This window comes from Triturus cristatus, unplaced genomic scaffold (genome assembly GCF_964204655.1).
Source record: "Triturus cristatus unplaced genomic scaffold, aTriCri1.1 SCAFFOLD_105, whole genome shotgun sequence".
Classification (NCBI taxonomy): Eukaryota; Metazoa; Chordata; class Amphibia; order Caudata; family Salamandridae; genus Triturus; species Triturus cristatus.
The window spans coordinates 1853469-1868950 of NW_028187897.1; the positions used below are offsets into that span (position 1 = coordinate 1853469).

A 15482-nucleotide genomic window follows, 5' to 3' on the forward strand; every position below is an offset into this window, starting at 1 on the left:
TTGATTTTGCTTGCGAGAAAGTGTCACTTTTAGTGTCACACATTTGGTCATTGAATGCCACTCACAAGTACACTGAAAGCATGAAAATGTCACCCATAGGCAATAACCTAAAACTTGGCAGCTATGGTTTCCCTCGTCTTCATTGCTTGATGTTGCTAGTGAGAAAGTGTCTCTCATAGTCATTAAATATCACTCATTTTTACACTGAAATTATGAAAATGTCACACATAAGCAATCTGAAGCCGTGGCAGCTATGTATTAGCACTCTTCACATAGTCTCCCACTGAAGAGCTGCTATCACACGTTACAGGAAAAAGAGCAAACCAAATATTAATGTCCAGAAAGTCCTCTCTAATAAATGTAAAAAAAATCTAACATTTTTGATTGTTACCGTGAGAAACTCCACACGCTGATTCACTCACTCCTGCTGATTTGTTCTACAAATTTCTATTTGGTTACTTGATTCACTCTGACTATAGACTTAATAAACCCTATTTTTAAAAAAATCTTTTCCCAAACTGCACCAGCTAATAAGGGCTCATCTTTGTAATTCCAATTTAACATGGTGGTTGTGCGGATGGTCTCACGGACTTGTGACACACGATACCAAAACGTTGATACCTACTCCAACTCTGCCTATGTGAATCGATTGGATCCTCATCTTTTTATCATTTAGTTTTTATGGTGGACTATGTTTGACATTTATTAGAGTGGACTTTCTGGACATTAATCTTTAGTTTTCTCATTCCAACATTGAAATTAATACGACATGGTTAATGTTTTTGGGGATTTTTTTGATTTGTACCCCCAATATCAAATATATTGAATATAAGGAGTTATCTATTTTTGTGTGCGCCTTTTTCCGTATTAATTCCTTCACAAATATACACAATTTTGTTTCAATTCACTTGCCAACTGTCACTTGTGGGACGGACAGACAACTCACCGAATTAATTTTTTTAATTTCTGGTTGTAAATAAGTCTGGGCGGTGAACTCCGCTCCGGTCGTGGAGTTTGCAGAGTTTTCCGCACAACGCGTTTCATCAACGTCAAGTTGGCGAGCACGAGTGAGGAAAATCAACCTCCTGGTGATTTCTCTACGTGAGCGGTCAGATTTCTCATTGCGAGTGGCCGCGTATGCTCACGACTGCTCGCGTTGAGAAACCGTCCGTTCGCATTGAGAAAGCTACCGCTAGAGTAAAAATCTACTCGAGCGGCAGAATGGAAGCATTCCCACTTGCGCTGTACATAGTGCCGTTTGCGGCGCTTGCACAATGTGGACAAACATCTGGCACTGAAAATCACCGCAAATGGCATTTATCTAAAAGAAACTCTGCCGCTTGTAGAGCTCCGCGCAGCACGGCAGAGTGTTTTGTAACGTGGAACTCCTTAAACTCCGCCTATGCTTAGTTGTAGATAATTCCCTTATTGGCCTCTGACCTTTATTCACTGCTACCACACAATGGCACGAAAGATGAGTTGGAAACCCCATCACAGAGTGGATTTCCAGCTCGTATTGAGAGGCTCTTCACAGCAAGTGTCCGTTACGGGGTGTGAAAGTCTGTAGGACATAGGTGGCAGGATTAGACACTTTTGTTTTATTTATTTCTTAAGTGGAGGGGTTGGGGTGGGTAGAAGTACCTTAGGCCTCCTCACACATAGTGAAATATTTTTAGAAACTGGCAGGACTGCTGCTCATAAGTAATTAGTAATTCATTTCCAATGCCTTAATTTTCAACTCTACCATATTGTTTATGGCTTAAAATCTATATGGCCTCGCTTAATGACCATATAACTATGTACTGCCAGCCTTCAATGGAAGCCCGACTCAGTGATCAAAAAAACCCTGAATAGTGTATGGTCCATTGAAAGATTTACCTATCCACAAATGTATTGTTTGTTACAATTCTGTTTCATCCCTTCTTTCTAATTCTCTCTATCATACCGGCACCCACCAATGTTGTGCACCCATATGAACTTGTACACCGTGCACTTTATACATTACAGAAGGCTCTGATTACCACATTTAAGTTAAGAGGGAAATGTACAATAGCGTAACTATTGAAAAGCTATAAATGTTCTTCACAATGACCGCAATCAAAGAACTTTAATATGAGCTATGATACCCATATTTATTTTAAGTTTTTTTCCCCTCAGGATCAAAATGGAGCCGCCTGAGTGTTTAGCCGATGCTGAGCCAAACCCCTTGGGCAGCCTGCGGCATCTAGACAGGCAAGAGGCGAAGAAGGTTTTAGAAATCTACGTCAAACGCAGTTTAAGCAATTGCGAGGCGAAAACCAGGGGCTACCGCTCCAGTCGATTTGTCTAATCAAAGAACAGAGACGAAAAGATTGAGGAAAGTGCAAAGGTCTATGAGTGACTTTGGGAAATATCCTGGGCGCAGAAATGTGGAAACACCACTAGACAAGAGCAAATCACAAACCAGACCTGAAATAGAGGCCAAAAACGCAGACGCCAGGAATGATCAGATGAAGCCATTGCAAACTGAAGTGGGAGTGGAAGATGGGAGCACCACAGTCAAACCCATTCACAAAGTAAAGCAGGGGAAAGGTCAGCAGTCCTGGCTAAAGAGCCTCTTAAGTTTTTTCACCAAGAGAAAAGATGATGGACATAAAGACAACTCAAAGACAATGCATACCGATTCCAATGGGAACCACCTTCACGGGTGTGAGGAGCAGGGTTCGTCCGTTGACCTATGTACATCCTGTCAAGGATTAGTCAAGAGTAACAAAAGAAAGAGCAGCATCAAGAGAGCCTTCTCCTTTAAGAAAAATGTAACCGAAGTGGAGAAGCGGTCCAGTCTATAGGACACAGGTAGAAAATCGATGCAACCAAACCACCTTCCACTGCAACAGGTCAACCGGCCAAGGAAAGAAGGTAGGACCCTCTGTATATGAATACAAAATGGTCTTAAGGGTGTCGTTGAGGGCATTTAGGGATAGTATTTACTGATCCTTTTTTTTTACAGAGTTCATCCATGTTGTGATTTAATGCAGCAGACTATCTAGGGCCAGACGTACGACCTTTTTTTGCTGTCGCAAACAGGAAATCAGCTTGTTTGCGACCACAAAAAAAGGGTCCTAGCATGTACAAACGCTATTTTGCGAATCAGTGACTCGCAAAATAGCGTTTGTGACTCGCTATTAGGTAGGGGCGTCCCTTCCTAATAGCGAGTCACAATGGAATGTACCATTGTTTTGCAACCGCATTTGCGGCCGCAAAACACTTGCAGTTTACCACCTACTTCAAGTAGGTGGTCTGCCACTCGCAAACGGGAAGGGGTAACCAGGGGACCCCTTTGTGAGTGTGCATGAAAATATTTTTAAAGAGCAGGCAGTGGGCACACGGACCACTTCCTACTCTTAAAAAATGAAATGGAAACGTTTCATTTTTCTTTTTTAAATGCTTTATTGAAAATGTAGTCAAAATCATGGTGGTCTGCAGACCCCAGCAGGGCACCATCCCTGGGAGTGCGGTCCATTCCTAATGGGGTTGCAAATTGCACCTGCCTCATGAATATTAATGAGGCAGGGAATTTGCGACACCATTAGGAATCGCTAACAGTGTCTGAGACACTGTTGTAACTTACATTTTGCGAGTCGCAAATTGCAAGTCGCAAAGCGACGCAATTTACTTCTTGCAAATTGTAAGGGTCGTACATCTGGCCCTTAGTCTTTTAAAATGTCTTCAGCAGCTGCTCATTTTAATAGAATTGGGAGAACCGTTACTGATTAAATTACGAATCAGAGAACCTATTTCATGAAAAAAACTATTAAACATATTACAGTTACATAAACTGCCACCTGTTTATTCCGAATTTCATGCCCAAACAGTGCACCATTAAGATTCCCCAATTCATCTTCAAAATCTGTATGGCCATACGCACCTCTTTTTACGACCAATAGGAAACGTCCTTAGACTTTCAAGCTGCACTAAAAACGTGGCTACTGCCAAATCAATGGATGGTGTCTGCTGTCATCACGGGCGTTGAGGTAGTCTTTCCTACTCACATATCAGCGTGCAAGAAATAATTCCCCACAAGAGTAAACCCCTTTTTACCTAAGTCAAACACGGCTGCCCCATATGACAACAACTGCTTCTGGCTTGGCCTGAAACACAACCAGCACGGTCTGTACTCCCTCTCAGCTCTCCAACTAAATGCAAGAATCCAGCTCCCTCCCCCTTGCTTTCTCTCTGCCACCTGTTAGTTTTAGTAGTTGGGGCGTTTCAGCTTGCTGTCAATCATTGCTTATGAGCATGCTCCTTCGTAGGAGCTTGCCAACAGAGTCAATGGAAATGTGATGTCACTTCCTGCAATGCCATCTAGGCCCAGAGGATATGCAATGTCACTCCTACCACCCTCAATGCTTTTAGTAAAATGATGCCACTGAAAAGGATGTGGTGTAGTGGCCGAGTGGCTAGCTTTTAAGTCGGAGTTCGAAGCGGCCTCTTCATATTTGACTGCATTGTGTGATTGTAGGTGTTCACTTTCTGTCAGTGTGCAATAGTGCACTTACCTGCAGAAACTGGACATTTACATCACTTTAAGACTTTTACAGTCTTTGTTTTTAACCCGTTAAAGAATAAAAGCGTCACATACACATGACAGTACAATATATTGCAATAAAAAAGGAAGAAATAAGTCTGCAGCCTATTGTTTATTATGGGTGTTCTGAATTTCAGGCCAGGTCAAAATCCCTTGTTCACTGCAAAATCTTTACTTTGCAATTCTTTAGCATCAGAAAGGAAGAAATGGTGAAAGAACCTTTAAAAACAAACCCACCAACGCCGCCTATTTCTGCAGCTTCTTGTTGGTATAAGAGATGTCGTATTTGCACAGTATTGAGAACTACCATTGACGACCCCCCAGCATTGCAATAACTCAGAAGAGTCTTCTGATGCGGTGACCCTCAGAGTGAACTGATTCGCATTGTAGTTCACGGTGCTTTGGAAGTGATGGAGGTCTCTTGGTACTGCAGTTATGCATATGCTGGATACATATTTGAACTTGTGTAGCCCAGTTTCCCACTGGGAAGGCTTCCTTGCCAGAACTATTCAAAGTCTGCATAGGGAAACTTTGTGTCGACTTCAGGGCAATAGGGACATTTCCTAATGGGTCGAGACTTCTGAAAGAACGAGATGTTAGGAGGGGCATGCCATACAACTGACTCGGGCTTTGCCCTTTCTGGCCTTACCAGACCCACCATTATGGACCATTCCTGTCTATTAAGAGATGTTCAGAAATGTTGTTCTGTTGTCAAGTCTAACATATGGTATGGCCATCTTTGGCTGAGACCAACACCTGAACTAGTGAGATAGCTTTGTGCTTCTTTTGACATAGATTCTTTTGAGGACCTTAAATATTCTGATACTGTATAGCTATTGATGCAATGAAGTGTATAGTGTTGCATTTTGATCAGGTACCTTAATAGGAACCCATTTATGTTTGTAGGTGACCGAAACAATGACTCCTACTATTCCAGTATTTCTGCCGAGATTGAGCAGATTGTAAAGCAGAATGAGAGCCACAAAGGCCGCCTGCGTCTTGCCAGCTCCCGTGAGGATCTAGAGTAGAAAGAAAAATGTATGTGGCTCAAACTACACGGCACAGGTGAGGGCCTCATAGCACTTCTCTGCATCCCTCCAAATCTTGCTTTGTGTATGCATGCTCTACCAGACAAAATGCTATTTGGACTGCAGTTCTCAAAACTTTGCACCATTCTGGTAGCATCAAGTGTCCTTGCACATGGCAAATGGCGTACTTCAGAAAAACTACCACACATTAACACTATCCCTTTGGCTGCTACAAGTGCCATTCATGGGAGAGTACATAGATGTTTATACTGCACCAGTCTTGTTGGAGACTCTAATTAAGCAATGTTCAGAGAAGAGTTGTCACTGCTAACTATGTGGTAGTGTAATTGCTTTGTAGGAGTTGGATTATAGACTCTGTATGCCAGGCGACTAACTAACTGCAAGACCTGCCTTAGGCATCTTGCCAGCACAGGATTAGCGATGTGTGTTTTGCAGAGGGAGCAGAATGGATCATTGTGCACTTGCAGTCCTATGCATATGGGAAGTTGAATAAGTGAGGCTTTATATCACATCAGAGGTTCCTGAGGTCCCCTTTGAGCGTGAGACCGTTAGTAAGGCTCTGGGAATGCGATAAGGCTGAAAGACTTTTGTGGTGATGCTGGGAGAATGACCATCCAGTCAATTTGGCAGCAGTCACAAAGTCTTGAATTGAGATCTCTGGTCTGTCCAGCACCAATATTTCGCCATCAGAGCATGTGAGATATGGCCTAGACGAGTCTTGGGTAAAATACCAAGTGGGTTACATGGTTCTGACGTGCTGATGTATGACAGACATCCTTTATAGGCAGTCAGCAGACAGCATTTCACTAGTTCAATGGTGACAGTGCAGTGACAAAGACTGAGGCAATATTTTGTGGGAGCGGAGGACAAGCTGAAGATGAAGGAGATGTAGAAGGTTTCCCTGGTGGTTGCGTTTTTTTCATAAGAAGATTAAATAAAACCAGTCTTCCAAACTGTAAACTTATACAGGTACAGGGTGAACCCCAAGTGAGTGAGAATAAGAGAAACAAAGTATCCAATGGATACATGGGCAGGAATATTGAGGCAAATATGGTGGTGTTGCACTCATTCCTGGCCACTTTTGTATATTTACTTACTGCATTTTTATAGCGCGGATCTATGGTTGCCGAATGACCATGTGCCCTTGCCCTTCTGGTTGGCACCAGTTCTATGGGGGAGCTAAGGCTTTGATCGGTAGATAAGAGGTCTTCCGTAAAGGTATCCATGGCATTTTCTGCCCGGAAGAGGTGTTGCTAGTTAATGATCCAGAGTCATGGAATTAAGGAGAGATTGATATCAACGCCGTGCCACTTGGCTGGGTTTGTTGTTAGTCTTGTTGAGTTAATGCCCACATGCCGCGAGCGAAGCCATTGGACTTGCCACTAGCCCAGGTCTTCACATGTTCTAGATTGACGCTTCGAGCCGAGATTATGAGAACATGTTTTGCTCGGCTGCATTTACTCATCAGTGTTAGAGACATCTTGTTAATATTGTGCTTGCTTTTTTAGAACTCCTGATACGAAAGATTGCATCTATGCTTCAGAAGAAGGGCGAAGAATGGGACAAGAAGGTGAGGCATTCACTTCTAGTCACGTTTCATAGCACTGAATGCCTTGTTGTCTACCCTGCTTTTGCATCGGCGTCTCTGAGTATGGATGTTGAACCCTCTTTGCTTCTTCACAAGAAGTATACCATTATTTTTCTGTAATAGCGAGGCTTTTGTCAAGGGTTATTCTTCTCTATGTTGAAAGGAACCTTTCTCAAAGAGCCCTCTTAAATCACTCAGAGCCGCCGTTTTCATTTTCATATTGTTTTAAAACAGTGTTTTCCATTACTGTATTTTCACACATTGTTTAGTATTTGTTTCATTGTATGATTTATTAAAGGAAACATACTCTGTAAAACATAAAATATGTTTCTCCTTGCCGCTAATGTTGCTGCATCGGCTGGATTTTAAAAGCAATCTGTCCGTGCTATTTTTTAATGTGTTGTTCGTATTTACTTACGTGGGCTTCACTCCCTTAAGTGAACTGCCTTAAATTCTGAAACATGGTGTGACTCAAAGGAGGAGAGTTAAACCAAAAATAGATCAGGACGTAGCTATAAATGGTGCACAGGTGCAGTGGCACCGGGACCCAAGTCTATGAGGATCCCCCTGCTTTCCAGGTATGGGTGTTTTTACAACCCAGCACAGGGTTAGGGGATCCATTTTCCATACTTTCGTATTTTTACTGTTCAACTAGGCCCCACCGTGGCGCCTGCGAATCACACAGCCATCATTCAGCCACCATAACACATACCAGAGCTCCCCAAAATTGTTTGCGGATTTGGGTGGACATCTGGTTGTGACTAAGCCTGGGCAAAATACTACGCTACGCTCCCGTAGTTTGTGAAGTTTGCGCTACTTCGCACTACGCGAATTGCACATAGCACAGTTCAAACACGTGTAGCGTAGTGCAGCAGTAATTTTTTGCTTGCTCGCGGTCCTCAACATCAAGTTGGCGACCGCGAGCAAGCAAAATGACATCCCGGCGAGACTTTTTCCTCGTTCGCGATCAGCAACATCAAGTTGCCGATCGCGAGCGTGCAAAATAAACCTCCCGGCGAGCTTCTCAACGCGGGGAGGTCAGGTTTCTCATTGCGTGTGGTCGCGTATGCTCGCGACCGTTCGCGATGAGAAACTACCAGTCTGCGTTGAGAAAGCTGCTGCTCGAGTAGAAATCTACTCGAGCGGCAGAAAACGACCGCTTGCACTGTGCAAGATGCAGTTAGCACTGATTGCACAGTGCGGACAAGCATCCGGCACTGTGAAATCAGTGCGAACAGCATCTTGCACAGTGCACTACGCAGTTTGCGAAGCTACGCGTAGTGCGAAGTGCACTTCGCGTAGCTACGCGTAGCGCTACTTCGCAAACTACGCCCAGGGTTAGTTGTGACCACAGTAAAGCATTCCACAGCAACACAGGTTTCCAGCTTCCACTAGCCAAATTTTCCATATAGTCCAATCCATTTCAATGATTGTAAATGCTGCTCGGAACTTTCATATGAATATAACTTTAAACATAACTTTAAAATTCTGCCTGCAGCCTCCTAAGGCATTTTAACAAGCATTTTCTTCTGCCCGCGACAGCATGGTGGGCAGTGGGTCAGCCCTCTTCAGCTATTGGCCACCTTCACCGTGAGTGACCGCTTTTTACTCTTCCATAAGGAGCACCTCTGCAAAACAAGCATTTGCAATGCAATCGGTCTCGCCTTTTGGACCTTATAAGCCGGGCTTAGTTTGAGCCAGTGGTTTCCGATGCTGAGCACCGGAACTTAATCATCAACACCGGTGATTAAGCACCAGTTAAGGAGACATTCATTTTTGGTAGACAGAGGTCGATAAGGGATTGGCCCAGAATCACAGGATGCTGAGCCAACGCTGAGTCTTGAACCTGGTTTGCCAGCTCCGAGGTTGGCAGCTCTGGCCATCATGCAATATCCTCTCCCCACTTGTAGGGTTTGTCGGTTCTGTGGAGAAATGGGCTGGTCCAAGTCGACTACTGGCAAGAGCCTCAGCATTCATTTTAACAAATTAACCACTGCTTATAAGTGTTTTAGCCTTTCAACACATATAACATTTTACGAACAATGTATTTACTTTTAAAATATGCACTGAATTGCTGCTGCATTGGGCTACTAAAATACATTTTTTAACACTTATAACCAAGCAGTATCCAAGGACCTGGATTGGATAACTGGGAGTCTACAACTTGTATGTTACAAGCTACAAATAATAAGTGTCCGAGATGCGGTTGTCGCTAACGGAGAGTTGCAGCTTTAGCGACAAAATACAAGCATTTGCAATGCAATCGGTCTCGCCTTTGGGACCTTATATGTATTTAGCTATGCAGCACATTAGCCTGGGTGCTGAAACATCTACTGTTCTTTAAAATGTAAAGAAAGTAAGCACCAAACTGCGTGACACACCAGGTATGGGAACACATGTAGAGAAATATTGCCTTTCAGCGGGAAATGGTATAGTCCAAAGCTCTGTTTTTAATATAAAATCAGGACCTTCGGTGGTCATATCACTGAAAATACAATAGTTAAAAAAAATATTATTGTTTACGGGTGCTCATGGAAGACACTTTCTATGGACTGAAATCTAGAGAATGCTAAAGTGATTTTTGTATTTTACTGATCGCTGCTGGTCGTTTTCTATCAAGAAAGTTAAATAGAGGCAGATGCCAGAAAAATAAAATAAGAGAAAGTCCCTCAGCAGAAAGCAATTGTGGTATTTTACTCACCTCTACTGGACCTTTTCTATCAAGACAGTTAAATAGAGGCAGTTGAACAAGCAGAAAGCAATTGTGGTATTTTACTGACCTCTACTGGTCATTTTCTATCAAGACAGTTAAATAGAGGCAGTTGAACAGAAACAAAGTCCCTAAGCGGAAGCAGACAAGTCCTAGGGCTGATCTCCAGAGCCCACAAAGTACATATACATAAGAATCTAACCAAAAACGAACCACCTTTGGGAGACCCGTGAAAACGGAAGGGTAACAGTGCCGCCGAAGACTGGCTTCGGTATGGATCTTACTTGCCTTCAAAAAAGTGGGCTCCTTTAAGACGCAACTTCACCTGAAATTCTGATACTAAACTAACATTATCCACCGGAGGTTTGGAATAGAGAAGAACATAAAACAGCAAGTACCAAGATGCACTTTGACATCTCATCTGGGGGCCCACCAGGGGGCAATCACTATAAAGAGCGGTGATTATTTGACTTGCTGTTAAACCTCTGCCTCTTATGCAATGTTACCAGCTCACCTCTGACGAAGGTCAATGATGACCAAAATATATTAGGACTTTTCGAGCTGTTTAAATGAAAGGATTTTAAAAGTTGCGGAGTGCTGCTGCCTCTCTAATGTAAGGGAGGTTTGGAAATGATGTTATACGGCGTGGTTCAGCCGTCAGCAAGCACCGCCAGCAAGAGCGCTGAATCTACCCGAAAACGAACCACCTTTGGGAGACCCGTGAAAACGGAAGGGTAACGGCGCCGCCGAAGACTGGCTTCGGTATGGATCTTACTTGCCTTGAAAGTGGGCTCGTTTAAGAAGCAACTTCACCTGAAATTCTGATACTAAACTAACATTATCCACCGGAGGTTTGGAATAGAGAAGAACATAAAACAGCAAGTACCAAGATGCACTTTGACATCTCATCTGGGGGCCCACCAGGAGGCAATCACTATAAAGAGCGGTCATTATTAGACTTGCTGTTAAACCTCTGCCTCTTATGCAATGTTACCAGCTCACCTCTGACGAAGGTCAATGATGACCGAAATATATTAGGACTTTTCGAGCTGTTTAAATGAAAGGATTTCAAAAGTTGCGGAGTGCTGCTGCCTCTCTAATGTAAGGGAGGTTTGGAAATGATGTTATACGGCGTGGTTCAGCCGTCAGCAAGCACCGCCAGCAAGAGCGCTGAATCTACCGGAAAACGAACCACCTTTGGGAGACCCGTGAAAACGGAAGGGTAACGGCGCCGCCGAAGACTGGCTTCGGTATGGATCTTACTTGCCTTGAAAGTGGGCTCGTTTAAGACGTAACTTCACCTGAAATTCTGATACTAAACTAACATTATCCACCGGAGGTTCGGAATAGAGAAGAACATAAAACAGCAAGTACCAAGATGCACTTTGACAACTCATCTGGGGGCCCACCAGGGGGCAATCACTATAAAGAGCGGTGATTAATTGACTTGCTGTTAAACCTCTGCCTCTCATGCAATGTTACCAGCTCACCTCTGACGAAGGTCAATGATGACCGAAATATATATGGACTTTTCGAGCTGTTTAAATTAAAGGATTTTAAAAGTTGCGGAGTGCTGCTGCCTCTCTAATGTAAGGGAGGTTTGGAAATTATGTTATACGGCGTGATTCAGCCGTCAGCAAGCACCGCCAGCAAGAGCGCTGAATCTACCCGAAAACGAACCACCTTTGGGAGACCCGTGAAAACGGAAGGGTAACGGCGCCGCCGAAGACTGGCTTCGGTATGGATCTTACTTGCCTTGAAAGTGGGCTCGTTTAAGATGCAACTTCACCTGAAATTCTGATACTAAACTAACACTATCCACCGGAGGTTCGGAATAGAGAAGAACATAAAACAGCAAGTACCAAGATGCACTTTGACATCTCATCTGGGGGCCCACCAGGGGGCAATCAATATGAAGATCGGTGATTAATTGACTTGCTGTTAAACCTCTGCCTCTCATGCAATGTTACCAGCTCACCTCTGACGAAGGTCAATGATGACCGAAATATAATAGGACTTTTCAAGCTGTTTAAATTAAAGGATTTTAAAAGTTGCGGAGTGCTGCTGCCTCTCTAATGTAAGGGAGGTTTGGAAATGATGTTATACGGCGTGGTTAAGCCGTCAGCAAGCACCGCCAGCAAGAGCACTGAATCTACTCGAAAACGAACCACCTTTGGGAGACCCGTGAAAACGGAAGGGTAACGGCGCCGCCGAAGACTGGCTTCGGTATGGATCTTACTTGCCTTGACAGTGGGCTCGTTTAAGACGCAACTTCACCTGAAATTCTGATACTAAACTAACATTATCCACCGGAGGTTCGGAATAGAGAAGAACATAAAACAGCAAGTACCAAGATGCACTTTGACAACTCATCTGGGGGCCCACCAGGGGGCAATCACTATAAAGAGCGGTGATTAATTGACTTGCTGTTAAACCTCTGCCTCTCATGCAATGTTACCAGCTCACCTCTGACGAAGGTCAATGATGACCGAAATATATTAGGACTTTTCGAGCTGTTTAAATGAAAGGATTTTAAAAGTTGCGGAGTGCTGCTGCCTCTCTAATGTAAGGGAGGTTCGGAAATGATGTTATACGGCGTGGTTCAGCCGTCAGCAAGCACCGCCAGCAAGAGCGCTGAATCTACCCGAAAACGAACCACCTTTGGGAGACCTGTGAAAACGGAAGGGTAACGGCGCCGCCGAAGACTGGCTTCGGTATGGATCTTACTTGCCTTGAAAGTGGGCTCGTTTAAGACGTAACTTCACCTGAAATTCTGATACTAAACTAACATTATCCACCGGAGGTTCGGAATAGAGAAGAACATAAAATAGCAAGTACCAAGATGCACTTTGACAACTCATCTGGGGGCCCACCAGGGGGCAATCACTATAAAGAGCGGTGATTAATTGACTTGCTGTTAAACCTCTGCCTCTCATGCAATGTTACCAGCTCACCTCTGACGAAGGTCAATGATGACCGAAATATATTAGGACTTTTCGAGCTGTTTAAATGAAAGGATTTTAAAAGTTGCAGAGTGCTGCTGCCTATCTAATGTAAGGGAGGTTTGGAAATGATGTTATACGGCGTGGTTCAGCCGTCAGCAAGCACCGCCAGCAAGAGCGCTGAATCTACCCGAAAACTAACCACCTTTGGGAGACCCGTGAAAACGGAAGGGTAACGGCGCCGCCGAAGACTGGCTTCGGTATGGATCTTACTTGCCTTGAAAGTGGGCTCGTTTAAGACGTAACTTCACCTGAAATTCTGATACTAAACTAACATTATCCACCGGAGGTTCGGAATAGAGAAGAACATAAAACAGCAAGTACCAAGATGCACTTTGACAACTCATCTGGGGGCCCACCAGGGGGCAATCACTATAAAGAGCGGTGATTAATTGACTTGCTGTTAAACCTCTGCCTCTCATGCAATGTTACCAGCTCACCTCTGACGAAGGGCAATGATGACCGAAATATATATGGACTTTTCGAGCTGTTTAAATTAAAGGATTTTAAAAGTTGCGGAGTGCTGCTGCCTCTCTAATGTAAGGGAGGTTTGGAAATTATGTTATACGGCGTGGTTCAGCCGTCAGCATGCACCGCCAGCAAGAGCGCTGAATCTACCCGAAAACGAACCACCTTTGGGAGACCCGTGAAAACGGAAGGGTAACGGCGCCGCCGAAGACTGGCTTCGGTATGGATCTTTCTTGCCTTGAAAGTGGGCTCGTTTAAGACGCAACTTCACCTGAAATTCTGATACTAAACTAACATTATCCACCGGAGGTTCGGAATAGAGAAGAACATAAAACAGCAAGTACCAAGATGCACTTTGACATCTCATCTGGGGGCCCACCAGGGGGCAATCACTATAAAGAGCGGTGATTAATTGACTTGCTGTTAAACCTCTGCCTCTCATGCAATGTTACCAGCTCACCTCTGACGAAGGTCAATGATGACCGAAATATATTAGGACTTTTCGAGCTGTTTAAATGAAAGGATTTTAAAAGTTGCGGAGTGCTACTGCCTCTCTAATGTAAGGGAGGTTCGGAAATGATGTTATACGGCGTGGTTCAGCCGTCAGCAAGCACCGCCAGCAAGAGCGCTGAATCTACCCGAAAACGAACCACCTTTGGGAGACCCGTGAAAACGGAAGGGTAACGGCGCCGCCAAAGACTGGCTTCGGTATGGATCTTACTTGCCTTGAAAGTGGGCTCGTTTAAGAGGTAACTTTACCTGAAATTCTGATACTAAACTAACATTATCCACCGGAGGTTCGGAATAGAGAAGAACATAAAACAGCAAGTACCAAGATGCACTTTGACAACTCATCTGGGGGCCCACCAGGGGGCAATCACTATAAAGAGCGGTGATTAATTGACTTGCTATTAAACCTCTGCCTCTCATGCAATGTTACCAGCTCACCTCTGACGAAGGTCAATGATGACCGAAATATATTAGGCCTTTTCGAGCTGTTTAAATTAAAGGATTTTAAAAGTTGCGGAGTGCTGCTGCCTCTCTAATGTAAGGGAGGTTTGGAAATGATATATATATATATATATATAATTTTCTGCAATGTGGTTTACTGTCGGATCGCTCAACAGCGGGTGCAAGCGTTGGGCTAAACCAAAGCCAGGGTCAAGTTTTTTAACAAAGGACGCTGCACTCTGGAACTTGTAATTTCTTTAGAATTTATCATACAGACCCCAGTCTGTCATACCGACGCGTTAGGCCAGTCCCCATTCTGGCATGTGAGTACGTGTTTGGCAGTTGCATATGTTGGATCTTGATTTTTCACTTCCCTAATGTGCTCTAGAATCCTTTTCTTCAACATGCAGCTATTGCTGCCTATGTACATCATTCCACAGTTACATTGTATGTAATAGACTACATATTTTGTTGAACATGTTATTTTATGATTGATTTCGACGTTTCTTCCTTCTGGATCTCTTATGCTTTTCTTGTTGACACCAATCTTACACGCTTTGCAGTTGTTGCATCTCTTGAAGCCATTTTGTTGTTGTTCCAACCAATTTTTGGTTATATTTTTTTGATTGAAAGTGGCTTTGAACTATTGCGTCTTTGATTGAAGGTGCCTTTCTGAAGGTTATTTGGGGTTTTGTCCCAATAATCTTGGCCAGATCTTGGTCCTGTTGCAGCAGTGGCCAGTATTTTTGAACACTTTGTCTTATTTTATGTGCTTCTTTGCTGAATGTCAGTATTAGTCTGGGAGTTGCTTGTTTTTCATTTTCAGTCTGATTACTTATCGTTTTTTTTACCAAGATTTCGGTTTGTGTCAAACTTCGATTCTTCTTGTGCTGTTATTGAGGTCTCGTTCTCTGTATCCTGTTTTCCTTAGTCTGTTTGCACTCTTTTCAATTTCGTTTTTTGCATCCTCATTTTTTGAGCAATTTCTTCTCATTCTAATAAATTCACCAAAAGGGATGCTTCTTATTAGGGCCTTGGGATGGAAACTTTCCGCGTGGAAAATGCTATTTGCGGCAGTTTTCTTCCTGTATAGTGTCGTTTGGATTTGCCCTTTGTCAATATAGACTGAGATGTCCAAGAAGTCTAT

The 15482-nt window shown here is 43.6% G+C and overlaps 1 pseudogene; it reads left to right on the top strand.

The window, feature by feature from the left end:
• Positions 1-2164: 2164 nt before the first annotated feature.
• Positions 2165-15482, top strand: part of LOC146770453 (uncharacterized) — a 57400-nt pseudogene continuing 44082 nt past the window's right edge.